General features: G+C 37.8%; 3 long non-coding RNA genes across 4 annotated transcripts; 1 reads left to right on the top strand and 2 right to left on the bottom strand.

Moving 5' to 3' along the window:
* Positions 1-1,309: 1,309 nt before the first annotated feature.
* Positions 1,310-19,693, bottom strand: LOC135296028 (uncharacterized). Its single transcript, XR_010358085.1, has 3 exons — positions 19,516-19,693; positions 5,888-6,028; positions 1,310-3,490 (listed from the first exon to the last, which is right to left on the bottom strand). It is a non-coding gene; the product is annotated as an uncharacterized LOC135296028 (long non-coding RNA).
* Positions 16,519-19,054, bottom strand: LOC135296029 (uncharacterized). The gene is made up of 3 exons (XR_010358086.1): positions 18,919-19,054; positions 17,540-17,740; positions 16,519-17,427 (listed from the first exon to the last, which is right to left on the bottom strand). It is a non-coding gene; the product is annotated as an uncharacterized LOC135296029 (long non-coding RNA).
* Positions 19,228-27,824, top strand: LOC135296027 (uncharacterized). Of its 2 annotated transcripts, none has more exons than XR_010358084.1 (3): positions 19,228-21,995; positions 24,070-24,160; positions 27,700-27,824. It is a non-coding gene; the product is annotated as an uncharacterized LOC135296027 (long non-coding RNA). The 2 variants fall into 2 exon arrangements; XR_010358083.1 differs by lacking the exon at positions 27,700-27,824 and adding an exon at positions 25,154-27,225.

The raw sequence follows: 27,824 nt of genomic DNA, 5'->3' as shown, positions 1-27,824 counted from the left end.
GTCAGGATCAGGGTTACTTCTCCCTACTGGTATCAGCAAAAGCATTTTGTGGGATGGGCAGGACAACCGCTGTAACTCAATACTCTTGAAACTTGAGAAAAATGCAGGAAAGTTAAGGGCACAAGTGAGCTTGTACAGTAGTTCTGTTTATTTTACAAATGCTGCAGACTTTAAAATCCCAGATCATCTTCCCTGGAGTGGTCTGTGTCTGGCTGCCAGATCTGGGAGGCAGATCTCTGTTTATGAGCAGATGACACCAACAGGAAGCCAGCAATGCTCTCATCTCTCCTGACACCACAGTGGGAGCTTATGCTCCCTTTAAACCACTCTTCTGAGGAAATGTGGTAACTGACCGGAGGTTTTTACTTATTTAGTGTGCTAATGAGGCAAGGCTTTGGACATGCACAGCTGGGTTTGGAGCCCAGCAGCTTGGAGAACTGCATGCTCTTCTGTAGGATAACTTTTAACCCCAACATCTGGAAGTTTACTGTAAGCAGCAGTTCCTGCTAAAACCATTTGTCAGATGATAATGACAGTGTCAGTCCCTTTTGGGCTACAGCTGACTCCTGGGTCTGATGGATATGGTCCTCCCTGTTACAGCTCTTCTACTTTGCATGGCACAGGAATGCAGAGTACAGGTAAAGAGTGTCTCTCTGCTCTCCTATGCCCATGCCCTATGTCTCTGTATTCTGAACAAATGAAATTACATAGAGCTGTGTCTGAATCCACTCATTTCATGCTCTGTTTAGCCATAATGAGAAAAAAAGCATTACACTGTAATCTGGTATTGAGTGCATTGCACCTTGGAGCCCTTGGTTCAAAATAGGTAATTACAGTCTTCCTTTTAAAAGTCATAGTGGAACTGCTCTTCTCTTTGAAAGGTGAGAAAAACAAAACAGCATCCTCAGGTCTCCATCTGTGTGAGAACTTGGATTGAAAGACAGATCATTGAGAAGCACAGGATGTGCTGTCTTTTCTCTTTGGGGCAATTCAGAAAAGGAGCCTGCCCTAATTAATCTGTGGTGTGGGAGCTGAAATGGGGAGTGAGGGAAGACTGTACACCTCTATGTGAAATATCATTCACAGTTCTTTAGCTGCCCCTCTTATGCCCCCACCCAAGAGACAGAAAGAGAGATGGATGGTGACCTTGTAGCTTAGAGATTATGGCACTCATCCATATGGAGGAATACTGGGTCTCATGGCCTTGGTTTAAAGGCTGCACATGGATTTCTTGCTTCATTCAGTATTTCTAGGCATTGCCCATACTTGGAGCAAATATTGACAAATTCTTTCTAGCTAGTTTACTGTAGCTCTCTAATGCATGTTGAAAATCATTAAGCATTGCAACCTTCTTCGGAGAGGTGAAAGATTTTTTTTTTTTTTTGCATTTCCACTATTCTGAGAAATGAAATAATTTCATCAAAGTCTTCCTAGGATTAATAGTTTAGTTGCAGGCATTTCAATTTGCAAAATAAATAACACCCCCATCAATGGAAATGAGCAAAGCACCAAAAGGACTGGATAAAAAAAATCTTAAACAGAACTCTGGAAGCTGATATTAATAGGAACAAAGAAAGAGAAGTAATGAATAATTCATGCAATTGTTTTGGAAAATATTTTTAAAAAGAAATATAATATGTGAGGAAAAGATTTATTCCTCAGTCTTTTCCTTTTTGACTGCTTAGAGGTAGAGGTGCAGGGAAGACAAGCAAAGAAAGGAAAAACTCATAGAAGTGCATGAGTTTGTCCAGAGGGAATATTTTCATAGTTACTATAATATGTATCTAGCCAAATTGTGACACAGCATTCATCTCTGTCATGTTTGAATCCCTCACATTTATTACAGTCTTTATAAGTCAGAAAACAATTAGGAGATGGAAATGCTCAGATGTAGGATCCAAGTCCTTTGGTGCAGGACTAACAGTTCTCACACGCTGAAAAGTAGCAGGAGGAAAGCAATATGGTAGACAAAAAGAAAACTTCTGACCCCATTGTCCTCCTCTAAGAGTTCCTGGTTTAGGTGGGATCCTGACATCACATCTCATTTCAGAAATTTACTTTCATTGGCCAAATTATTTTCTTTGAAACATACCATTCCATTATAGGTGATTTGTATGAATTTTGATTTTCCTGACATACCTAGAAAAAAGGGCAAGAAGAGAGAAGGTTGCTCATCTGTGGTGTCCAGAAGTAGTGCACTTCATAAAAGCAACCTCTATAGCCACTGCAAACAAAGAGATTTTTCAGAGGGATATTGGTTTTTGGGCTTTGTTTCTTTCTCTGCTAATTACACATGAAGCTTAGATAACCACCTTATACTGGATGCATAGAATATAATTAATGAATCCAGGGCTTCGTCAACACCAGACTGCAAGTTAGAAAACAAAAGTGTTGCACTTTGTGAGACTGTGGTTTAGTGTCATTTAAAATCTAATTGATTTTCAGTTGAACCAAGATGCCTAGACCAGTTTGTTCTGTCTTTGCAGGATCCCCATTAACTGATAGTTTCAATGGAAGAAGTTTGCTGCTCAGTGATTTATAACCTGGGATTGTTCAGATATATATTTCTGAGAGAATTCCCCCACAGCCTGTAGCCACGTTTGTTGCTAATGCATCAGGCATCACTGACATGCTCTCAGGCTTTTTAGTCAAATACTGCAGGATCAGAAAGTGGCTCTGTATCTCTAATGGATAATTGTTAATTTCTATGCTGAAGGTAGGACAAAGACACACAACATGGAGTCCTCTAGCTCTGACATAAATATTGATTAACCTTCCCTGATTTTGTATTATTGCACAGGATATGATGTGTCATATTAAATCGCACTGTGAATCTGTCACATTCTGTACTCTGAATTTTTCAGTAGTTAGATGATTCAGAAAATCTCCAAGATAAAGGCAAACCCTTCCAGGCAATATGAGCATTGGAGGGAAGAGCCCAGGCTGCAGGAAGAGACAAGGAGGCATCAGGAAGTCTCTCATGCATGGCTGGGTGCTTCAAAGCCTGTTCATAATTAAGAACTACTGAACTTCCAAAACACAGAGTTCTTTCATATTACTGATCAGCACGTAATAAATTAACAGCCTGAGTTTGAAAGAATCCTTCATAAAAATTGGTCTTCAAAGTAATTCAACCGATAAAATTGACTGCAGCTTTTAAAAGTGAGCTTTAGAGCCAGCACATAGAGCTTGCTTTAGAAAACGTGTCTTCAAAAGTCTGCATGGTTACCTCAAAGCAAAATAGCTCCAAAGTAGCATGTGTACTTAGGTAAATAGTGGGTTTAGGAGCAATTTCTGCAGGCAGTTGATGATTAGTAGAGAAATCACAGCATCTGATTTGTGCAAAGTAATTAAACTGTGTATTTCAGCAATCTAATAATCTCCACAGATCTTCTGGGTAGTCAGTAGAAGGAGAGATGTTCTCCCAAGTGGCATCTTGGAGATGTGGAGCTCCTCCCTTGTCTGCTGTCTTCAGTCACTTTCTCTGTTGCTTAGAAAAAGATGAAGAAACAAGACATCACATAACTTAATTCAGCTCTTAACGATGACATCTATGCATGAACTTTTAGTACTTATTTTAGACAAAGTGTTCATGTTGTATTCTCTACTTTTATGTGGTTCTTTGTATTTCCCAAACTACTTAGCCCAAGACTGATTACTCCATTACAGATGGCATTACATTCCAGTTTCAGACTGTCTTTTTATATCAGTTTGTACAACTGATTATTATTTAATGAGTTTATTGTACTTTAAAAGATGCTATGTTACCATGTGAATTCATATATTAATCAGGCATGTGTGTACTTTTAATGAAATCTACATTACAAAATTTGTTATAACAGCTAGCTGTGACATTGCTTGTTAATGATTCATTCTTAATGTTTTTTTTTTGTAAAATATGTTCTAAAATAAGTTATCAATTAATTTAGCTGAATCTAGTAATTATTTAATAAGTATTAATAAAGATCTTGCACACATAAATGCATGCACACTTTTAATATAAAATTCTATTTTGTACTTAATAGTGCCTTATCAGGTTATCATCAGTTAAATTTATGCTCATTATGCTTTCTTGCTTGGTGAGAATATAAACCAAAAACTGTCTTAGAAAATTTTTGTTCACTGAAATTGGCATAGAAATCCATCAAATTTTTCACATAAAATGTATAAATCTCTCTAATTTACATCAGGGAGTGAAAAAGATCAAATAACAAATAATGCAGACTACAAAGAAAAATGACAGCAGTAATCTTGTTCAGCTTCTTTGGAAAACTCCTGGTAATCCAGTTAGGTCAGGGGCACTGTAGCTCCTACTGTTGTGTTGAAGAACTTGTGATCAAAAAACATCAGTTTATGAAGGTCTGTAAGTTATCTGCAGTGCAGTGCAGTACCAAACTCCAGGGACTACCATCTTGATGGGCTGAACTGCAGCCAGATGTCATCTGCACGTCCCTTCACACCAGAGGTACAGCTGGCACCACAAGGATATCAGCTGGAACATGCAATGGACTCATCCCTGCCTGGGAGGATGTGTTTCTACCATCTGGTCTAGTGGAAGGTGTCCCTGCCCATGGAAAAAGGGCTGGACCTAAGTGATTTCGAGTTCCCATCCAACCCTAACCATTCCATGGTTCTATTTCCTCTCCCTAAGAACCACAGCAAGCAGTGGCTGGGGCAAGAGAGGAGAAAGTGCCAACCCACACCTTATCCAGGGACTGGCCGTGGTTTTGATGTAAACTTTGCAAGGTAAATAGAAGGAATATATAAATTAAGAGATGAAACATCTGTGTGAAGGAGGTAGGTGACTTGTCTGATGGCAGGTAGGATGTTAATTGAGCTGTGAATTCTGAACCCAAGACCCAGACCTGTGTCTCATCTCCTGAGCCATGTGGAATTGCTGGCATTACATGTCTGTGCACAGTATAACAAGTCATACAAGGATGTATGGCCAAAGGTTGAATGCTGGGTGATTCACTGGCAAAAATTTTTTCTGTCAAACTCAACATCAGGTTGATCAATATTTTCTAGGGTGATTTTTGTAGCAGTGTCTGGGTTTGCAACCACCAAAAGGGACAGAGTAGACAACACTAGAAGAACAAAAAAAAAAAAAAAGGTTATTTTTAAATTTTAGGTAGAAAATATAGAATAGTAGTTAAACTTTTTGTTCTGCATGCAGGGTGCAGATCCCCAAATCCTGCTCAGTCCTAAAGCCCTGAAAAATTTGATTCCATATAATGGGGAATGGACAACAGGAAGGATTAGAAGTTTCTTTCTGTTTTGTATAATGTGAAGTGAGATTAGACTCAAGTACCTAAATTTTGAACAATCTTGCTGTTTCTGTTTTTATTAGAGTAACATTTTAACACTGGTCACACAAAAATAGTTCATAGCTTGATACATTATAATTTTGTTTGACAATCAGATATTCTATTACATTTTATACAACCATATTGCATGTATTGGCAACATTCTAAAAGAGCAAGGCATCTATTATCAGATCACAGAAAAAAATACCCAAGCAAGAGAATGAAAAATGCCACAGCAATTATGAATAGCGTTAGTAATAGCCAGGTCCTTGTCACAAGACATAATGACATTTTCTTTGGAGACATTACAATGTATCATGGGGAATGGACAAGATGACCTAATAGATCTTTTCTATCTTTTCTCTCACATAATTATGTCAATCAGCACTATAGAGTCAAAGTGATTTATATCTCTTATTGGTTCCAGACTGCATTATTGTAACCCAATTCTGCTCCACAGATCTAAAAACTGCAACTGCAACATCACAGGGTTTGTTTTGTCAGGATGCAATTTCAGCAAGGTTGTAATAAAGGTGGGACCTGCTATATGAAATAATAATGGCAGAAATTGTTGGACTAACCTTGTGTTAAGTGTTCAGGTGACATAAACTTCTATGTTCAGTGGAATTTTCAATTTTCTTCTCTATGTGTGGGACTGAAGATCCCAGAAGATACCACTTCTCAAGTGTTTTTCTTCAGATTTCATAGGTTTGTCATCTTTCCTGGCTGGAAAACATGAATACAAACACAGATGAGAAGACACAGTCAACATTTTACCTTAATAGTAATAATTTGGAAATGTATTTCTTTCTCTATATATGGTGATTGCAGTGGATAATTTGGTTATTGTAAGTTTTGCTATTGTTTAAATATTTCCTAACAATCATAAGTTTCATTGCATTTCAATTGGAGTATGTTAAAAAACCTCAGCCATAAAGCTCTTTACTCATTCATTTGCAATAAATTTGAAAGGAATTTCCATCAGGATCTGTATTAGTTAATTCCTGCAGTCTTTCCAATGTTTTTTTAAATTATGTAATTTATTCTTCCATTTCCAGTGTTTCAATTAGGAATGGATATAAACTTTTTTAGACTTTTAATGGCTGGAGAAAATTATGGCATGGGGAGTCCTTAATGCCTTTTATTGCACCCATTGCAGCTTTTAGTACACTATATTTTTGTGCAGATAAACTATATCAAGCCTCTTGCAAAGTTTCACCATTTTAGTGATGTTTAGGATTCTGAAATGTCAACATTTTGCAGAGAAAATAGCTGAATCAGGCCAGAATAACTATGTTAACTAAAGTACACAGCAAGCAAAATAGGAAGTAAGGTATTTGAGGGCAAACTATTTCTATGTAGGGAGACTTCAATTCCCGTGAATGTAACAATGACAAAACAAATCCCTCATAATTCCAAAATTTTCCTAAAAGTGACAAAGTATCTGAAAATCTATTATGGAAAGTGAAAGAGTTAATGACAATGCATGTATAAAGTACTTTCCCCCAGTAAGCAATATTTGACCCAACAGAGAAAATAGAGAATCTTTGACCCAACAGAGAAAAAATATTCCAATTTTCAATTCGTTTGTGGACAGAATTGTGTCTTCCAATGTTACCATTAGCGGCTGTAAATTATGATATACTGCTAAAATTCTAACTATTTAATTGCATCAGATATTGTAACTTTTCTAATACATTTTATTATGTAGGAAAGGGCTTTGTCATCACTACTGACTTTGTAGTAAAAAAAAAAAAAACAGTCAGAAAAATGTTCATTCCATGGTTTAAGGCATGTGTAATGACAGAGAAAAAAATGTGCCCTTTTAAAAACAAACAACATGTTTTCTCAGTTAAAAAAGGAGGAAATATCTTGTTTGCAATAAACAGAGTTTTTCTTCTACAAAACTGAATAATTTCAAGCATGAATGAGTCCTGAAAAGCATTTCCTGTCAGAATTAAATTATGACTATATCTGAATAGGTGTTTTTTTGGGGTAGAGTTTTGCTAGGACATCAAAATCACTATGCAGTTTTCTGTATTTTCACATTTTTAGCAACAGGAGAATTAAAGAGTTTTATTTTTCAGAGCCACACTAAAATAGTTTTTTACATTTTCTGTTTGCATGCAGCCTTACATATGACAGTCTACCAAGAAACACTACAAAATACAAGTGGCCGTTATGACAACAGCTTTCTTAGTCGGTGTTGGAGTGGGAGCTTTCAATAATTGAAAATACAGAAATCCTTCTTAGACCAAACCCTACAGCAAGGTCACAATGTCCCTTCTGAAATACTTGGTCCTGACATAATAGAACTAGAGAAGCCAAAGGATAATGCTGGAGGACAACCAAATGTAGGCGTACAAGCCAGGAATACAGATTTCTGGCTATCACAGCAAAGATAAGAGTTACATTACAAATGGCTGCATTACAGCCAGACCCTAAACTCTAGTGCTGAAAATGGAGTTCCCTGAAAACTACATGTCTAAGCAAAAAGAGGGGTTGCAGCTGTTCATATTCCAGCAAGTGCCCTGCTCAGAGATGAGTAAATTCAGTCAGCACCACAAAGGCTTGTCCTTGCCTAAGCTTAAATATGTAGTAGTATGTATGGAGAAGTTCCAGTTTAAGGAACTAAGAACGAAAATGCTGCTTTTGCTCTGCTGCAGTTCAGCAAGCCCTCAGTAGGATATCGAAACCCTTGGTCATGGGAAGCTCTCCTGCACCCAGAAATGCTCTGAGTAGACACAGGACAGTGAGTACAGAGGAAAGAGCAGAAGGAGTGTCAGGCAGTGGTCACAGGAAGAAGTGAGAGGTGAGAAATTTGAGCCTTGAAGATTTCTACTATTGGGGGTGATTGAAATATAAATCAGCTTCCCTCCTCCATCCAGTGATCCCATACCTTGCTTGATGAGTTGGGGCTTGCTCATGTTTGCAGTGATGATGAGAACAACAGGTAGCAAAAGGGACAGTGCAGCGAGCACACAATTCTCTACTGGTTATAGCACATTTCTTAAAGCAGAGAGAACTGGATGCCAATCACATTTTGCTGGACTACTAATACGGTTTGCACTGGTTATAAATGAATTTCAGATAGGAGGAGTAGAAAAAAAACAGCAAACCAGTGGTTTCTAATCTCACTGTGACAATCCTATCACTCATGAGTTTTGCCCAGCACCTTGCAGTACCCGGGACACTTCTGTGGCACCCTGTACCTAAAGCTCATGCCCATGGTACTCACCTCATGCAGTGGTGTGACTGTGTTCAAAATGCCTAAAGGAAATAGTCTGTGGTCTGAAATCAGGTTTAGTCTCTGTGGAAAGGAAAGCCATATCATGCCTGGGGATGGTCTGACATCTGAGAACTGCAGGTGACTGAATTCCAGCATGCAGAGTGCTCCCTTCCACTGTTTAACTTCTTGCACGCATAGAGCCAGGAATTGAGCTTTGCTGGTTGCAAGAATATATGCCTCATCCATGGATAAACCAAAAGCCAAGGTCAAAGTAGTGAGTGCATATGCAATGCACTGTATGAATTAAGCTGGCTAGGTGCTCCATTTTACAAAAAAAAAAAAGCTCCATTAAAAAAAAGAAAAACCAACAAACTGAAGACCAGTGTGGCTCTGTTTCTAACAGACAAGGTAGTAAAGGTCTTTGGGTAAAAAAAAAAAAAAAAACCAAAAAACAAACAAACAAAAAATGCCAGTCAAAACCATGACATTTTCAGAGGGATTCTTGGTACTTAACTTTCTTTCATTTCAGAGTTGAGAAAGGTATCATCATTTTGATATTTAGATCTAAATATTTTTACAAATCTGATCCTTTGACACTTACAAATGTTTTTAATGTTGCATATAACACTCAAAACTACAAACATCTTTTGCATTTATGTCTTACTTGACATAATTTTTTCATCAATAAATCAACCCTGAAATGTGATGAGTGTTAAAGTCAAACTTCTGGTTCATTTAATGTCATGGACTCTGTTGAAAATATTGGTCATCTTTCAATAGTCCTAAAGTTTTCTTTAGATTCTCATTGTCTCTATATTTCTATTTAACATTTTGTATGGTGTCTATTTGCTTGTATCTTTGAGAAAACAAAAAGTTTAATCCTTGCTGTACAAAATTTATTATACTTGAAATATATTTAAAGCTGTAGTTTATTAATCTAGGGGAAATAAATTTGTAAACTTGTCATATACTGAGTCTGGCACTTCTAAGTCAAATTTCTGTACTGCTTCATTGGTTTTAGGCAATTCTTCACTTGCCAGGTTTGGTATCAGGCATAGAAGGCTGTATTGAGTCACTGCTCATTTGAGTGTTAAAATTCAATTTACAGTTACACAGATGTTCTGAGATCCTTTGAATTTAATGAGGATGACTCATACAGATGAGTAAAGAGGATGGACTTTGAGTTCTCTAATGCTTTCTGAGATCAATGCATTCCAGCTGAAAATCATTCAGCTCAATCCATGCCATCATATTGAACTGCCCATTATCTTTGTCCTCTTGCCTTGTCTTGCTGCTTAAAATAGGTGTATTTGGGAATGAAATGATTTTAGTGACCAATACCTGACTTGCAATAATGACATGATATTTCCTGCCTTATTTTTTCATTCCGCTACTAATGGCCTGTATCAGTCCTTGAAAAATTTTGTTTTAAGAAGTTATTCTTTTTATAGAGAGGACAGCATATTGTGCCTGTAATGTTACTTTGTTAGTAAAATCAGATTTTTTTCAAATGAGTTTATTATTTAGAAAATAAAAATTAAAAGTAGCTTAAGTAAATCCTATTTTTGCATATGAATTTGAAACACTGTAAAATATAAGGGCAAACACAGAGCATTCACATCAGTGGTGTTGTCTGACATGGTCTGTGACTATCTGTGAAGTATCACTAGACAATCAAGAATGCTACTGCTGAATACGAGTTGTGGGAAGGAGTTGAGAAATTGCATGACAATGATTTACATGAGCAGAGATTAAAAATAGTGTAATTATTTGGAAAGCAGAACAATAAAACAAAAAAAAAACCCCTAAAGTATATAAAATGAAATGAAATGATAAATCTTGAAAGAATTCAGATCAGGACTTTCTGTCTCCCCATCAAATTATGAAGAGACAAAACAAGGATTTAATGAAAACTGAAGAGAAGTTAGAATTAGAAAGGATGCAATTAGGACATAAAATAACAATACTCCTGGAACTCATTGTCTCAGGATGTTTTTGAGACCAAGAATTTCACAAGCAGTGAAGAAGAACCAAGTATCACAAGAATTTTTAGAGCTCTGAAAATTAATACTACAAAGTTTTGGAAAAGAAATTAATGCTTCAGGGTTTAATTCAAATCTTAACTATCATGAAGAAGAAGTGCAAGGATTAGTGTGTACTTTAATTACCCCATGTTAGTCTTGTTCCTCTGGACATCTGGTACTGGTTATTGTCAGAGAGAGCATTTTGGACAAGCTGGACCTTCATGTTTGAAAAAAATAGTAAATCAAATGCCCAGTTTCATAACAGCAGTTTCTGGATGCTGTGAGCTGCCTCAGAGCACCTCCCTCTTCCATGATAAATCCCTCTGCCATGTCCCTCCCCAGGAGGGGACCACTCTGGAGCTGCAAAGGTGCCTTGATAGCAAAGCTGTGTAGTCCTGCTGCCAGGAAAGGCAAATACAGCCAAGGACATGTAGAGAAACACCAACCTGTGTCTAGAAACACCAAGCTGGACCGTACAAGTAGGAAAAGGGAAAGCAGGGCCAGGTGGATCTCTTTTCCTTCCTTTTGTAAGTGGGCTTCTTATTTCAAACATGTTGGTGTATGTGTCTGTAGGTCCATGTTTGGTGCAGCATCAGGGGCTCTGGTATTGGGAACTGGATACAGCCTTGGGAAACGCTTTTATTATAATCAGGCTCTCGAAAAGCAGCTTATATTCCATTGTAATTTTGGCAGGGGGTGTCCTTGGCTCCATAAAGGTATTTCTTGCCTAGCAACTTCAAAGCAATATAAGGTGGGCTGAAAACCATCAACCAAGGCTAAGTCTAAACAAGACAATACCAATGACAAGAATGCAGATGACTCCATAATTAAAATATTCTCCAAATGGATTCACTAAGGGGCACCTTCATGTCATATGAATTCAGGTGCTCTTTTCCTGTCTACAGCTTTACATTACCAGCATTTATTGCAGTCTTATTCTTGCTGGTTTCATTCTGGCTGGTGTCCAAGATAGGCTAAAAATAGGTTTTATCTGGGTGTATTTCAACCTCAGGTTGATGAAGGATATATTGATATACCAGTTTGTGCCACAACTTATTGTTCCTGTGATGTGATGTGAGAGAGAGAGAGGTGGGGAAAAGTGAGAGTTTTTTTCGCCATCTTAAATGCACTGAGAAAACCTTGCTGCTTTTTGTTCTGCCTGGGAGTCCCTCATAACCTGGCTTCCTTGTTATGGTTTCACTGCAAGTGAGGAGAGAGTAATTTCTGCCATCCAATTGAATTTGTGCTTAGATTTTGAGAAATCTTTGCCAAAAAAAGTATATAAAACAAGTTCAAAGAATGCAGAAGAAAGCACAGAATATGCCCACCAAGGATGTCATGAGTTTAGATCATTTTACATCATCTTATAGTTGTACCATCGAGTCTGAACTGAGGGAGAAGCAAAATTGGCTCCAACATGATCAAAGCTCTTGTGAAGGACATTTGCATTGATGCAGAGGCTCCATTTGTTGTCCAGAAGCCCAGAATTCCTTTTGCTCTTTGAGGAATGGGAGCTTGGAGTTCCCAGCAGTGCTCCTCCTCTTTTCCCTGTGGCAAACAAGTGCTGCAATGCCACATCAGTGTTCCTATGCTGCTCCTGTGAGATTCCTCTGGTCTTTTTTGCTCTCTCTTCTGTACAATACAAAATACACATGGCTGCTCAGAAAAGGTTTTATTAATCAGGTGCACTAGAATACTGCAGATTGAGTCTCCTTAAAAACTGATATTAAATATGCTTATGCTTTAAAGTCCATGGCATTCTAGATCATGGAGTTAAATAAAAGCCTTAGTTATGGTGGTTTAAGTTAGGATTTCTTAGGCCACTGGAGAGAAAAAGAATACAAAAAAGATAGCTCTGTTATACTAAGTAGGTTGGTAGAGAATTTAGATCTAGTTCATAATCCTGTTTATGAATTTCATATAGAGTCTGAAGAAAAATGAATTGCAGGTCTATTAGTGGTTGTGTTTATATTTGCTATAAAGAAAAATGCTGCATTGAACAAGAGAAAAAAAATTCACTTGGGAGACAAAGTAAATTTTGTGTTTAATTTTTTTTTCGGTGCTACAGAATTTTTATGGTGTAAGCAACCTCTTTTTTTTTTTCCCCTTGTGACCAAAAGTGATAGTGTTCCAAACTCAGTTTGTTGTTATATTCTCCTGTGTTCTCCTTTTTTTCTAGGTCCTTGACAGTGTGAATCATTCTTGGCTCATATATTCTCAATATCTCAAGCCTGAAAAGTAATGAGTTCAAAAGAACATCAGACGCACTTGGCACATTTCAGAAAGCATTGAGTCTAGCTCAGGGTAGGAACTCACGGTTTTATATTTGCTCTTTTGTGTCTGGATTTCCCTGGGTTTTGTGGCAATTACTGTGAACATATTGGTCTTGGTTCTTACCATACAGAAGCTGGACAGTCACTCTTCAAATACATTGAATGTTTTCAGCCATTTTTCAATGCAGCACCTATGCTAACAACTTAACCAGTTCCAGGGCTCAGACACCAGCTGCATACTCATAGCATATTTCCCAGCATGACTTTGACCTGAGTCAACAAGTGTCCTCTGAACAATTCCCTGGAGGAAGCACAGACTGGCGACTATTTCCAGTAGGCTGCCTGAAGGCAGCTACACTTTGGAAGCATAGCATGGACGCATCTGGGCCAAGCTGCTGGTCTCAGAGCCAAAGAAAGGGTCCTAACACTGCTAAATTTAGCAGTATAGATGTAACGGGTATGACCAAGAGCATAAAAAGCACTTGGCACACTAATCCTAAGCTAATAGCTTGGACAACCTCTTGGGAAGATTCCAGGAGAAGTACATGCACAGTTTCCTTCAGATTAAAAAAATAATAATTGCATAATATTTGATAAATTTCCCCCTTCCCATTTATGTGCCTGACCCACTAGCCTGTAAGGTCGGGTTATCTCTTGCTGCTCTCTGTCTGTCCCCATGACTACAGTATTTGAATTTCAGCAGCATGTGCTTTGTGCCTCGCAGAGATGTTAGCTGGGGTCCTGGAGACAGGAGAGCTGCGTCAGCAGGGCACAGTGCCCAGACTGATTAGTTCTGCCATGTTGATGCAGCTATGCTGCTTCCTGTTCCACAGCGAGGACATTTGGAGACATCTGAGATATCTTGCCTTGCATAGACATAAGGACAAACAGGCTGCTACTAAAAAATGCAAATGTGCACAGCGCGGAAAATAAAGTTATACATATCCCAGCTTTACATTTGCACGCACGCTGCTTCTGTTTCAGAGGAGAAAGGGAGAAATGGCTGTTGCACACAGTTCAGCTTGCCTACATCACTGAAATTAATAGCAAAAAATATGGTTTTTATGTACCGTAACGTGGCCATTTGCTTTATCTTACAGTTTCTCACATTGATGCTTGTTAGAGCTCACCTTCCTACCTAGATTTTAGATTACAAGGAAATGGAGGCTCGTGTCTGAAGAAAGCAGCTCATTTTTCATTCTGCAGTGCTTTAAGGTACCCTTAAGTACAGATACTATAATTCTGGTTGAAGATTCTGAGAACTCTGTCTGGAATTTGTGCCCATCAAGCCAGGAGATAAGAACCAGCTTATCTGACCCAGATGAAGCCAATGCACCAGTGGATTTAAATGCTTAGTGTGCAGGTTTGCTACAGCTGTGCTCAAGTCCAGTCATGGCTGGACTACAGGACACTTCTTCGTAGTACTAGAACTCTGAGCTTTCAGTGTATGCCTTGGACCTTTTCTGTGGCTGTTGTTTGACAGAGATGTAATCAATCAGCAGATGTAATCTGAAGAAAGGGAAAAGTGTTTAAACTCCTGTTGTCTCTGGTGTCAAACCTTTAGTGCATTACTTCAAATCCATTGTGGCATCCACAAAATACTTATTTTTACCTTAAAGTACTTAATTTACCTTATCTGTTTTTTATAATTTAAGGTGGTGACTGGCTGATTTCTTGTGGTCATTTCACTGTAATTTAAAAGGTTTCTGTAGAACTTGAGAGTATTTTTCTCCCCTCTTTTATCTAGAATTCAGACACAATTCTTGGGCATTTGTCACAAGTAAGGGCACTGAAACCATGTGCACTGGGTATTAGGAGAAGGAGGGGTACAAAAAAGGAGGACATCAGATACCAATCATGTGGAAACTACCTTTGTTGGCAGTTGATCCATGTTAGAAGATTTTCTTCTTCTTCAGACACTTATTCTCACCTTCACAGGATATTTCTTGCCAAACCAGATCCTATTCTAATTATAACAATTTTTTACTGTTTTTTCTTCGCACTAAAAGTATGTATCTAGTATGTATTACTAGATACATTTACTACGAAAACCTGGTAACCTTGCTTCAAGTTTCGTGTTTTTAAACTAAAATAATTGATTTTTCTTTCCAGCCCATTTCTAGCCACAGGTTTCTGTCTGCCTGTTTATTCCTAAAGTGTGTCCAGCTTAACTGATCCTTCAAGTTATAACAGGCTCAGATATCCCAAGATGGACACTCTACTGCCATGCTTGAAGAAAATTTTGACTTGACTCTTTTTCCCAAAGCCATGAGGTAGTCAGAGGATGACCTGCAACCAGGATTATTAGGCTGTGCTTCTGAGCTGCTCTCGCTTTACTTTTGAATCTTGCTTGTTTTTCTCATCTGTTATCATCTGCTCCTTAAAATAAACTCAGGACCATCAGACCATGTAGTGACTCAGATTTATGATACACGATGAGTTCCATTCCACTCGGATAGCTGAGCACAGCTGGAACTATGCAATGGGACTAGACATGTTTGTGAGTGTTTGCGGAAGGAGAATTGTTTCTAAAATGGAGGAAGAAGCTATATTATACTGCAGATGGCTTGTCAGAATTAATTTTAGAGTATCTGTCAAAAGTCTCACATTATTTCATATAACCTAGGGAAATAGCAAGAGTAGGAGAGGCGTAAAAAATACTTCAAATTGGCTAGTCCTAGTATTGCAGATCCAGCATAAAGTTATATTGTAGTCCCTCATCCTGAGACTTCAGATAATCCCATTAACCTCCAAACTGTTTCTGTCTCTGGAATTTTCATTTGAGATAACCTGCACTGAGATTTTACAGTTCACTGATTATTAGAAGTCAGGGCTGTTACAATATTACATTTGAGTGAGATAACTTGATTTGCAGCATATGCTAGGTATACCCCCAAAGCATTGTCCTGATTCCAGGAGTGAGATTAAGGTACTAAGGGCTGCTGAAGCTTTTATTAAATGAACAGGGCCGGAAATGAATTCATCTGTTTGCTGTATGTAGGCACAGTTTAGCTATTAAAAAATCTAAACCAACAGAGTAAGATTCTGATCTTAATTAAAATGGAGTAAATCCAAAGCAGCTTCAGCACACAAATAAACAGTATGAATGTACATTTCTATTAACTGAGATGAGAATCTGACTTAGTAATTATGAATTTACTTCAACATTTGCTCTAATATTTGCTGTTGTCTGTAGCTTTTTTTTTCAAGAATGTACTCTGTTGTGAATCACTCACCAAGAGATCTCACTCCTTAGAGACATTTTCCCAGAGAGCTTTTTCTTTATTCTTGCAATGAGTAAGTGGGAAACCCCAAGGTGAGCGTACTGAGCATATGTTTCCCCCCCAGGGAAATGTGTAACCATCAGAATGGCTGAGATCTGAATATCTGAACCATTAGATAAAATCATTTAAAGAAGAACAAAAATCTTAAAAAATCTTTGTCCATCCTCACACTTAACGTATTTTTGCTTCCTTTAGTTAGGGGTCATTATATTCCTTCAGCACTTTTAGGCTGGCAGCAGGCTATGTTATAAAGGTAATGTGACTATGCTGCACAGTGGAGCTGGATGGATTGGCATGAAACATAAACCTATCAAAAGAGAAAATCAAGCAGCCTGATAGCTCTGCTGTCAAGGCACATTTATCTTTCATTGCAGCATTGGCGGTCCCACTGCCTGGGATTAAAAAGCTAAAATTCTGTTATGATTATTGCAATAATCTTGAGTTAGTGTGAAAATTTTCCATTAAAATTTCTTTTCAATAAAAACTGCATTTTGAAAACTCACATATGTGTCTCTTTACACCATGCCCAGGTGTTTGAGAAATATCTTCAGTGTTTCTCAAATACCCCTATCATGATTTCCAAAACTCCTCATTTACCTTCACATTAGTGTATCAACAGTGGTTTTACTTGTCTTGACTTGCACACCACAATGACATAGACATTGCTCTCCAAATTTGTCCTAAGGAACCTTCCCTCTGGCTTCCTCATTTTACACACAAACTCTGGGCTTTTCACTTTGCTAGAATATCTAGATGACATGTTTTCCATCAGCATATAAGGATTTTCTAAAGGAATTGGATCAAGCTCTTTTTATATGGATAGCTTAAATTTCTCTCAACCCTCAAGAAATGCTTTTAAATAACCAACAAACACCCATCACTTCCCTAGAACTGACATGACAACACTGGGCTAGGGCTCAAGAACAAAGTCATGGCTCTTCTAATAATGCTGCAGATTTGCAAAAATATGTCAAGCCCATGAATAAAAATCAGATCCAAATGTCAAATATCTTTAAAGAAATATCCTTTCTTCCATCTCTTCAGGCTTATATATTACTTAAACTCCCAGTATAAGTTCTAGTGTGATAAAAGTGGGGATTGAGGACCAAAGCAACCAAAGTGATTTTAGAGGACACGTGGGAACACTCCAGATGCGTATAAACCATTGGTGTGACACTGATACACTGGTACCATCTAGCTGTTGGTTTGTTGTTGTGGACACCACACGTTCTCCTATTCTGCAGAAGTCAAAGTCACTAGCAGGGACACCTGGTCAGTGGAAAGGCTGTTTATATTACCTGTAGAACAAACCTGAAGGAAACAAAGTAGATCAGCAATTCGTTACTATTATTCCATTTTTCCTCAAGTGTTAAGAATTGAGGCGTAAGAGAAGAGCGTTTTCTTCTGCAACATATTGCCTCACCTTGAGTTCAGTACCGGGCAGGCCGTTAGAGTATCTATAAGTAAGAATTTTGCGTTGATAAAATAAAGTTTCCACAAATATTTTTTCTAAATATTTTCTAACCAGCAACTCTCTTTTCCTAAAGTGCTGAATATTTTAAAGCATTCTGTGCATATTTAATTTCCTCTCCTGGAACACATGCTGGCAGTCCATTGTGGTGTCCTAGGAGGATATAATTGAACATTAAAATACGGACTGCTTTCTAGGCAAGCTTAATGTACAGTGAAATGTACAGTGGATCATAATGTTTTGTACTTAACCCCATGCCAGGACAAATTTCAAGATCCATCACTTAAAGGCATGCTTATGTAGACCTGCCTACTAACACAGAAGTTGTAATGCAGTTTGGTCAGTTAATGACATAGGAGATTATGAATTTTGAGTTGGTGTCATACATCCTGTTTCATAACTGGTGTATTTCTAAACTGAAAAAACCAAAAAACCAAGAAAAGGAAAATCAATAGATTATTGTAATAAAAAAAAACCAAACAAAAACAAAAACAAAAACAAAAAACAACACAAAACCAAAAACCAAACAAACAAACAAAAAAACCCCCAAAACAAAAACAAACAAAAAAACCCAACCAAACCCAAAACCAAAAAACCCAGCCATTTTTCCTCAACATTCCTTGGCAACTCTGTGATATATCAAGGCTAATAAAGGAGACAGAAGACCTGGTGCAGACAGAAAAGCGTGGGTTTGGGAGATGGAGCTAGAAATTTCTCTTTAATTTATCAAATCTCAGTTTACTCTTTTCAGAGTCTCATTTTAAAAGCCAAAGATCATATCTGCTTTTCATCCACAGCAGGATTTCAATTGCTTCTGTTGCCTTCTGAACCTAACAGAAAGCTTGAGTTTGAGTCCTGGAAATAAGCACTAGATAACAATTCTGAGCAGTTTTTTCTAAACGTACTCACATCTGTGTATTTGTTATATGTCATTAAGAACCTAGTTAGGTGAGAGATATACTATTCCCCTGCAGTGTCTGCTATCCACATTAATAAATGTATGGTTAGGCATGACCAATGTCTCAGATTTTCAGCTGGTATATACACAGTGGTGTAGCCGCATGGATTCCAGTGAAATTGTTAAAATTTATATCAGCTGACAAACCAAACATAACATTCCATGCTTTATAAACACCTCCACATATCTTGATTTTGGATGGGCCCTTTAAAATAAAGTGCATACTGATGAAAGTGTACAAACCTTATCAGCCTTAGTATTTCTGTTTCTATGACCCTCATATTTTTATTATTACCTGCAAATAATTTTGGGTGTGAATATTTTAAGTTGTTATCAAAGTAATGAAGAAAAGTGACCTAAAATCTATATCTACCTACTGTCCAGTCTTCTTGGTGATAAGCTACAACAAGACAGGTGGCAATTTCAAGAAAAAGAAGTGGCGAAGACCAAGAACAGTAGTTGAATTTAAATTTTGCCACCTAATCATAAGGCCTCTATTATTATCCCTTAAACATATCTCGGTGTAAAAAAAAAAACAAACAAAAAACCCAACAACTTGGTTGGCCTCTACCTTTCTAGAGTTAGGATAGATTTCTTCTATATTGCCCTTTTTTGCACAATAGATGGAGACGATACTAAATTAGGAAGAGCTGTTGAGCCCATTCAAGGCAGAGGGGCCTCACAAAGAGACCTTTTCAATCCAGACAATGGGCAATGACTATATGAAGTTTAGGATTCTGTATCTGCAGTGGGGTGACCCTGGATGTATGGACAGACTGGGGAATGAGATGCTGGAGAGCAGTTCTGGGAAAAAGGACTGGTCAGCAGAAAGTTGAACACAAGGCAGCAGTGCCCCGGCAGCCAGGAGGGCCAACCCTGTCCTGGCGACATCAGACACAGCATGGCCAGCTGGGCAAGGGAGGGGATTGAGGGGATTGTCCTGCTCTGCTCTGCACTGGGGTGGCCTCACCTCCAGTGCTGGGGCAGTTTCGGGTGCCACAATACACAAAATACATTTAGCTATTAGAGAGAATCCAAAGGAGGGCTACGAAGATGGTGAAGAGACCTGAGGGGAAGCTGTGTGAGGTGTGACTGAGGCCATTGGCCTGTTCAGCCTGGAGAGAAGGAGGCTGAGGGGAGGCCTCACAGCTTCCTCATGAGGGGAGGAGGAGGGGCAGACACTGATCTCTGCTCCATGGTGACAGTGACAGGACCTGAGAGAATGGCCTGAATTTGTGTCAGGAGAGGTTTAGGTTGGATATCAGCAAAAGGCTCTTTACCCAGAGGGTGGTTGCATAATGGAGCAGGTTTTCCCAGAGAACTGGCCACAGCAGCAAGCCTGGGAGAGTTTAGGAAGCATTTGGAAAATTCTCTCAAGCACATGGTGTAGTTCTAGGGTCTGCCCTGTGCCAGGTCAGGAGCTGAACTTGGATATCTTTGTGGGTCCCTTCAAACTCAGGATATTCTCTGACTCTATGATTCTGGTTTTCTATACTCTCACTCCTGGAAGCACTTCAGAATTGTACTGACTTTTCTTCCCCTGACAGATTTGTTACAACTGACCTTTCCATTATTCCTTTGTAGCTTTTATCTGATCTCAGTTTGCATGAATGGCCACTGAGGCTACTCAAAGAAGGCAGTCCATCATATGTATAAACAATCCACCTGGTCCTTGAAGAGAAACAGTTGTGAACTCTGAGACAGCCTTGGGAGCAGTTGCAGTTCCAAAGCTGTGATCACTCTGTGCTAAATGTTATCATACATACTTGCAACAATTATCTTATGCTGGGAATAGACATTATCAAGGATGGATTCTGAATAATGCATATGAGATAGGTTTTGGGGAGCACTGCTGGTAGAACCTTTGTCCTCTGACTTAAGTCACATAACAGCTTTCCTTTTAACTGTTAAATTTCATATAATACCCTCCAGAATAGATGCTCTGCGCAGTATTGTAAGATAATTCCTTATTTGCAGCAGAGACAGCCTTCTCTAGCAATTTCTAGTTGATGTATCCATTATATAGTTGAGTGCAGTTTTTCTTTTAAGAGTCAACACATTTCTTATGCAGCATTCAAGCCTCTCTCTGGATGTTGAGTTCATGTTTTCCAGGGAATCTCCTTTCTGAATGACTGTATATAAGCTTTATAGTAACTGCATGAGAATATAATCTAGACTCTTATTCTCTTCTTCAGACCACCTTCTTCACGGGAAGAGTTTTTCAGGGATTGATTTTAAGATGTTGATATACTGAACTATTATTAATATTCTATTAGTAGTTAACATATCTTTGTACCCGATTATATAGTTTGTCTCAATTTTCATGCTATTACTGTGACAAGTTCTGATTTTCATTTCTCACTCAAGACTTAATTCTACAAGAACCTGATTGCTTTGATCTGAGACACTGAGGCATGTAAATAGCAGCACAGCTTAGGTATGTAAGTGTATCATTAAAAAATACTGGATACTTGCATATTTAAGCTGAAAGAAAACTCTAGTTAATCAGCTTGGAACATCCAAGTCTGAGTTCTGCCACACTTGAGAGATGTTCATAGAATCATAACATCAGCAGAAAAGTAGAAAATGTGATGTTCAAAGAAGTGAAGAAATGTCTGCTCAAAAAGATATCTCTGCTTCAAAGACATGAGACTGATACAAAAAATAGGACAATAAAGTGTTCTCCATTTCCATAGGGGAGGAAAGAAAAGGGTTAAAATTTTACAAAGATTTCATTCAGAAAATCTTTTTACATGAGAGATAGTGATGCACTAGAATTGTCTTGGCAGCCTGTGGAATTTCAGTTAAAGAAGGATTTTAAGATACAAGTTATAGAATTATCAGATAAAAATGACTGAGGTATGACTGATGCTGGGCTGGGACAGCATGATAAATTAGGTAATCTCAGAAATCTTTTCAGAACTTATTTTTCATATTTTTCTCTGAGACAATTTGAAGAAACAAAGTTAGATGCCTGCATTGTTTAGTCCATCTGCCTTCTTCCTCCTCTGTAATAGAGGATACAAGCATTTGCCCAGCCACTGAGGCATGCTGTGGGGGAAAAGGCAAGGACTTTTAGCCAGTCAGATGCAATGGCACTAAGTAGGGAGCTGGAAAAGATAGATAGCACAGGCTAAAAAACTTCAGTAGATTTGGCCAGAGTGCTTGGTCTGGAACTGTGTTATCAGCATCCCTTGGGCTGCCAAGTTTTCAGTGACAGCAGAATTTAAACACTAATTTCATTGACTGCTGATTCAGTTCTATGTGAATTGAATAGGCAGTTTCTAGATCAAGAAGCAAACCTGCAAGGTCCTAATTCTACAATTGCCTACACATGAAGCTTAATCTACTTGACTAGGACTGTTAAATGTGCCTATTCTGACATACAAAGAAAATTATGGATGCAATCAAAAGCTTCTCTGGATTGTACACAAAGCTTCCTGTAATTAAGTAAGTGATGGTTTTTGATCCACAAAAACTGGTTTACTTGCCTTGTTAATAAAAATAGGAAAAAACCTACAAATGCCCTCCAAACTCACAGAAAACCATAGCAGTATACTTGAAGGAGCAGACAGGTATGGATGTATTTTGGAGTAAGTTACTTTCACATACACTGCACCACTGGACGTTTCAAATAATTGCTTTATATAATGATATCTGTTAAAGCTCCACTTTCTCATATCTTTCGGTAGTTGGCATGTAAAATAAGACACCTGTTTCTTCACTCACAACATTAACTTGTCAAAGCTCAGAGGTTTTTCTCTGTTAAAATACTTGCAGCTGATAAACTGTGTAGACTCCATGTTGTTTGATAATGGGCTTATTTGGTCAGGCATTTGAATACATCTGTTTGCATTAAATAGATGAACTGTGGAATTTATCTGTCCTTTACGGGACATCTAAAATTTAGACAGCTATGTTTGAATGAGTCACTGATAGCCAAGGGAGAAAAATTAGGGCGGTCAATGCAGTGTTCAACTCATCCTAAAACAGGTCAAATGATATTATCTGTCTCATTGAAAAGCTCATATTGTATTTTTGAAGAAGTACAGCCATGAAGTTGTGTATATGTTTCACAAATTGTCATCAAAAGGCATAATATGTAAATAAAAAATGTTTTGTATAAGAAGTTGCCAGATTTTAACTGTCTTTTGAAGTATTTGGATAGGGTATATTGTGTAAAAGCAGCACACTGATGTTTCTGAACTTAGACCATTAAGGTAAAAAAAAACCTTGCAATTTTTACGCACAGATGGCCTGAATCCAAAATTCAGGACAGGTAGTTGTTAATGGGCACATTTAAAAACAAGTCAATTTTGGTCCCAGTGCTTAATGTAAGTATTTAGAGATGGGAGAGATGAAAGAGAGTTTGCTTTAATGAGGGTCTTGTCTGGGAAACATCAACTACAGAAACATACTACTGGGAAACATCAACTAGCAGAAATGCTTCCAGGTTCTGAAAGGGTTAAAACATTATTCCTTCAATTCCCAGCTCATCACAAGGCAGTCCCTATCAATTGTATCCTTGCATGTACCAATTTCTGACAGCTATTCCAGAGTTTCTGAAAGCCAAAGAGAAGAAGGTCTGAGTAAAAGGGTTGATCACTTTTCTATAACATCTGTAGGATGTTGATATTTTTTGCTACAGAATAATTTTTTTCTTGTGAAATAAGACAAAATGAACTCATAGCATTTATAGAATAAAACACTAAAAACTAAGATGGGTGCTTCAAGCAAGACTGGGGAAATAATGGTACAGACATTCAAATTCAGTTTGATAAATTTAGAATATAGATGATATCAACAATGTTGACCTTAGGATCTCAATTTTATGCTTTACTTAACATTTATAACACATTGACAGTTAATCTATATTGTAACTTTTTTTTTTTGTACAATAAAAACCCTTTATATTTTGTAGGTTGCCTTGCTTGATGAAGTAAGAAAGAGCAGCTGTTTTTTGATATCTTTTAAGATTAGGCCAGTATTTAAGTGAATAGATAAAATTTGAATTATGTAATAATCCAAACGTAAAAACCCAGTTTAGAAAATTAGGAATTCCCTATTTACTTTTGCCTTTTTTAAGATACACACATTAGGTTTTGAGGTCTGCAGCTCTTATGTGAAAAATTCAATTCTATATTTAAAACATTTTAATTATGGAATTTGTAATAGGTACATGTCATTACTAAGTATATAATATTAGGGTCATTATGATATATAATTATGATATTGGTAGTGTATCTAGATTCTAAAAATATACATTCTAGAAACAAGATTGAGATTGAGTAATTACACAGGAAGTTAATATACTGTCTATATTAATAAGTGGTATTTACTTGTAAAAAATAAGAGTCGGTTTCAGTAAATGGTAGTTTAAATATAAAAGTATGTGTACTTGAATTGTCATTATTATTGTTGTTAATAATAAGTTGCTTGAAGACATTCTATCTAGCCTAGTGATGGTCATTGTGCCATGACTCAACATCTCTTTTTCAACATCTCTTTTCCTTCTTTTTTCCAGTGTAATAATTTCAGCTTAGATCCACTGCCTAGTCTCAGCCTCTTAAACTTAACTAGTCTCAGTTTTGACAATGAAAAATTTCAAAGACTAGGTAAGTAATCCCATTTACAGTTATTTTAAATTTAATTTTTTTCGTGTTATGAGAAATTGTGAAGATTTTTTTGCTCTCTCCTGGGGCATGAAGCCATAGGCAATATCCAAACTACCATGTCTCTGCTGATAGTGCGAAGACCATTTGCTGCCAAAGGTATCTTGTGCTGCCAACACTAACTTCAAATGTCTGTAGTAGAGGGTGTAGTCAACACTCAGCTGCTCTTCTATGCTCAGTCAGAACACGTAAATGTATTGCTTTGCTCTGAACCCAGCTCTGTGTAATTAGTTTTTGCACCCTTTACTTATGGATCCCTAAATCACATGGAAATTTCAAACAAAAGTATGGCAGTGTATGTGCAGTGAATCCAGTCTAATCTCCATGTGTGGCAAAAGAAGGCTGTACTGTGTGCAGATCAGGACTCTTTCAGCTTCATCATTCCAAGCTCTGGCATGTCAATTAGGTCTAGTGTGGAACAAACCTCACAGAGCTTTTTCCAAATAGGCAGTGGTAATTTCCCTCAGTCTTTCAGACATCCAAAAATCTCTGAAAAAATGTGCTGAACCTGTCATTACTAACAGAAGGATGAGAAGGTGTAAAATCTCCTTACTGCTTCTGACTTCCTTCCCCTGAAGCAGGCTGGCAGACACTCACCCTACAAGTAACAGAATTTGCAAAGTGAACCCTTGTTTCTGCTTTCTTCAGCAATAATTTTTCTTCTGTATAACCACAGTTCAGAATCTTATCTGAAAAATACTAAACTTCATGATTTTGTGGTTGAATACAAATTTCAAAATATGAAGTGAATGTAACTAACCTCATGATAGCTGCTAGCATCCTTTGGCAATCTGAGGAAGTATTATGGGGGCTGGCAAAGTGATTTAATAAAACATTGACTAATAAGGTCAATGACATCTAAAATGGTAATATAGATAATTGTAATTTTGTGGCTCTTTTAACGCAAAATATTAAAGTATTTTTTTTTTGATACAGGCAGAAGCAGGTCTTGTCCTTGGAAAAAGACAGCTGGTTGCCACAAATGATTGTTATACTGAAGATGAAAAAGTTCAAACTGCCCTTCTTCCTATGCTTTTAAAACCATGTGTGTTCTTATGTGGTACATAGAGCCTGGTGTAGCAGACACTGAGTCAATGAAATAATTCACATTGATTTCAAGGTGTGTTGGATTGGATTGATGCCAGAAAGAGAGTGGATGCATTTTCTCTAGAAGTGATAGTCTCATCTGCTTTCATATGCACCAAATTCCTAATACCCTCCCCCATTTTTGTGGGGAAACAAAACCAAACCTACCTACCAAAATCTTCCTTTCTTTGTTCACAAATTCTGTCAATTTTAGTGTAAAAAATTAGTGGTTTAGTGTACTTTTGTTCAAAAATCGATGTCTTCCTGCAAAAAGTTTGGTGTAAAAAGTGACATTCTAGCATAATGAGAGGGATACTCTGCTGACCACCATGGACAAGCACACGGGAAGGGCATGGTTCCAGCATTCATGCACCAGTACAAGCTCTGGCACATCTTTTAGAGCTAATGTTTGACAAATGGCATGCAGCTTTGTCCGTTTACTGTCACTTGCAATAAAAATTCATGTTGGATTATATCTCTGTGCTGTAAACAGGATGAAATGTAGCTACTTATAACTTAGCAGCTGGTTTGTGACTTTGTTTCCTTTCTCATAGGAAGTATTCATATTTTCAAAGAAACACTAGTGAGTTGTGGACAAGGATTAAGTATTTTTTTTTGTCCTGTACTGGGAATCACTAAGTAAAGACTTAGGTCACTTTTGTAACTCTACAATTTCATCTGTATTACTCTGTTCTATCTTTCTTCTCGCTTTCATTATATAGAAAACTAACTTGTCACAGCTTGTCCTTTTTAAAGGCTGAGCCTCGTGATACAGTTTTTAATTTTGATAACACTGTGAGATCCTGAGTCTTACCATCAAATAATGAATACAAAAGTGTTTGGGATATTGATAAGCAGAGTCCTATATAGATATAAATAATTTGCTTCATTCAATGTGCCTTTGAAGTCCTTTTTTGTTTGCATTCAAGAAACCCTTTATGGGCTTTAGGACAAATTAGGACCCTGTCTTCATCCCTTCCTTACTGGGTACTTACTTTAAGCCTGTAATTAGCTGCAGATGAAGCTGTATCTATTTAAGTGTTTAAACATTTGCTTGCCCCTAGAAACATGTCTAAATCATGGTCATTTTTCTCTTCTCTCTGCAGGTTTAGTCCCTGGCCCAAAAGTAATTTAGGTCATTCCTGTGTCACCAAAAGCAGAAGGAGATGCCTATTCACTGCATTTTTCACAATAGGGCAGGGGTGGTACAGTCCTCTTCTTGTAACTGTAGACATTTTTATGGCATAGCATTACTCAGTGTTTGTATACTTTTTAAGCCCAGAGGAGACAAGTAGTTTTGCAAGCTTATAACTGGATTTACTGTAACATCAAGACATGCAAGACAGAGGGGAAATCTGTACTAAGACTGCAGCTATGGATTTTCTCAAGAAAAGGAAAAAAAAACCTAAACATCTAGAATGTTTGTTTCAAAGGGCATCAACTGTGAAAAGCAGGATTCTCCCCACAGTGTTAGAAAGGGTGGGCAGTGAAGGAAGACCAAGGTGGTTGCTACTGTTGAGGGATTCTCAGATGTAAGGATCCAGGTGTTATTCAAATAAAATCAACTGCTGGCAGAGCTGCAAAATCACTCACTAATAAGAATGGATTGAGCACTGCCTGGGGGTGCTGACAGAAGCTCAAAGGAGATCCTCTCCTACACACTACATTTGTCTTACATAAAGGCTGGATTTTTGATTCACTGAGGTTGAATTTGGATGATCTGCTTCCATTATCACTTATCATACTAACACAGCCCATTGATTTTACTACCACCTCTGCTCTCTCTCATCCTCCTGCATCTGTGTTCCAGGAAACCAGTCTTACAGCTGCTGACTCCAGAAGCGCTGGCCAGCCACAACCCACGCTCCTCTCACACAGCCTCACACCCCAGCAGCACTTACCTGCTGCAGCAGCATGGTTCTGAGCCTGCTAAAATCCTTTACAGCCAGCCAGGACACTACGCATCTATGTTGTCCAGCTGTCAAAGGCCTCTGGCAGGATAAAGTACCCCAACAGTTATTACTGTGATAAACACAACTACTTAGAATATGCACCAAAATGCCAACCAAAATGTTTTGCAGTATGTCAAAAAGATAAATGACAGGTTTTTCTTTCATATGGTCTATCCCTAATATATAGAAGCTTCTATATGAACATTGCATATATTCACAGTATACACATAAAACATACATATATCTACTCAGATATTTGTTCCCAACACCAAATCCAGATACATGTTCTGGCAACATGCAGCGCCAGAAAGATTGCCTGCCTGACTGCTCTTTAACAGGAATCCTTCCTATATTAATTGTAGATGGATTAATTGTACATGGATTTCCCTCCCTGGTGTGTCTATGCACTTTTATACATATAACATATATATATGTATCTTACAGTCTGGAGTTCACCGTGACCCCTTCATTCAGCTTGGCCTGAGGGCTTTTGGTTTCCTGCCGTCAGGATGACCCCAAGAGTCCTTTTTGTCCAGCCCAATGGTTGAAGAAAGAGTTGGAGTTCCTTG

Source organism: Passer domesticus, chromosome 3 (assembly GCF_036417665.1).
Source record: "Passer domesticus isolate bPasDom1 chromosome 3, bPasDom1.hap1, whole genome shotgun sequence".
Classification (NCBI taxonomy): domain Eukaryota; kingdom Metazoa; phylum Chordata; class Aves; order Passeriformes; family Passeridae; genus Passer; species Passer domesticus.
Note: the sequence above shows the minus strand (reverse complement) of the source record. Positions and strands in the feature narration are given on the sequence as shown.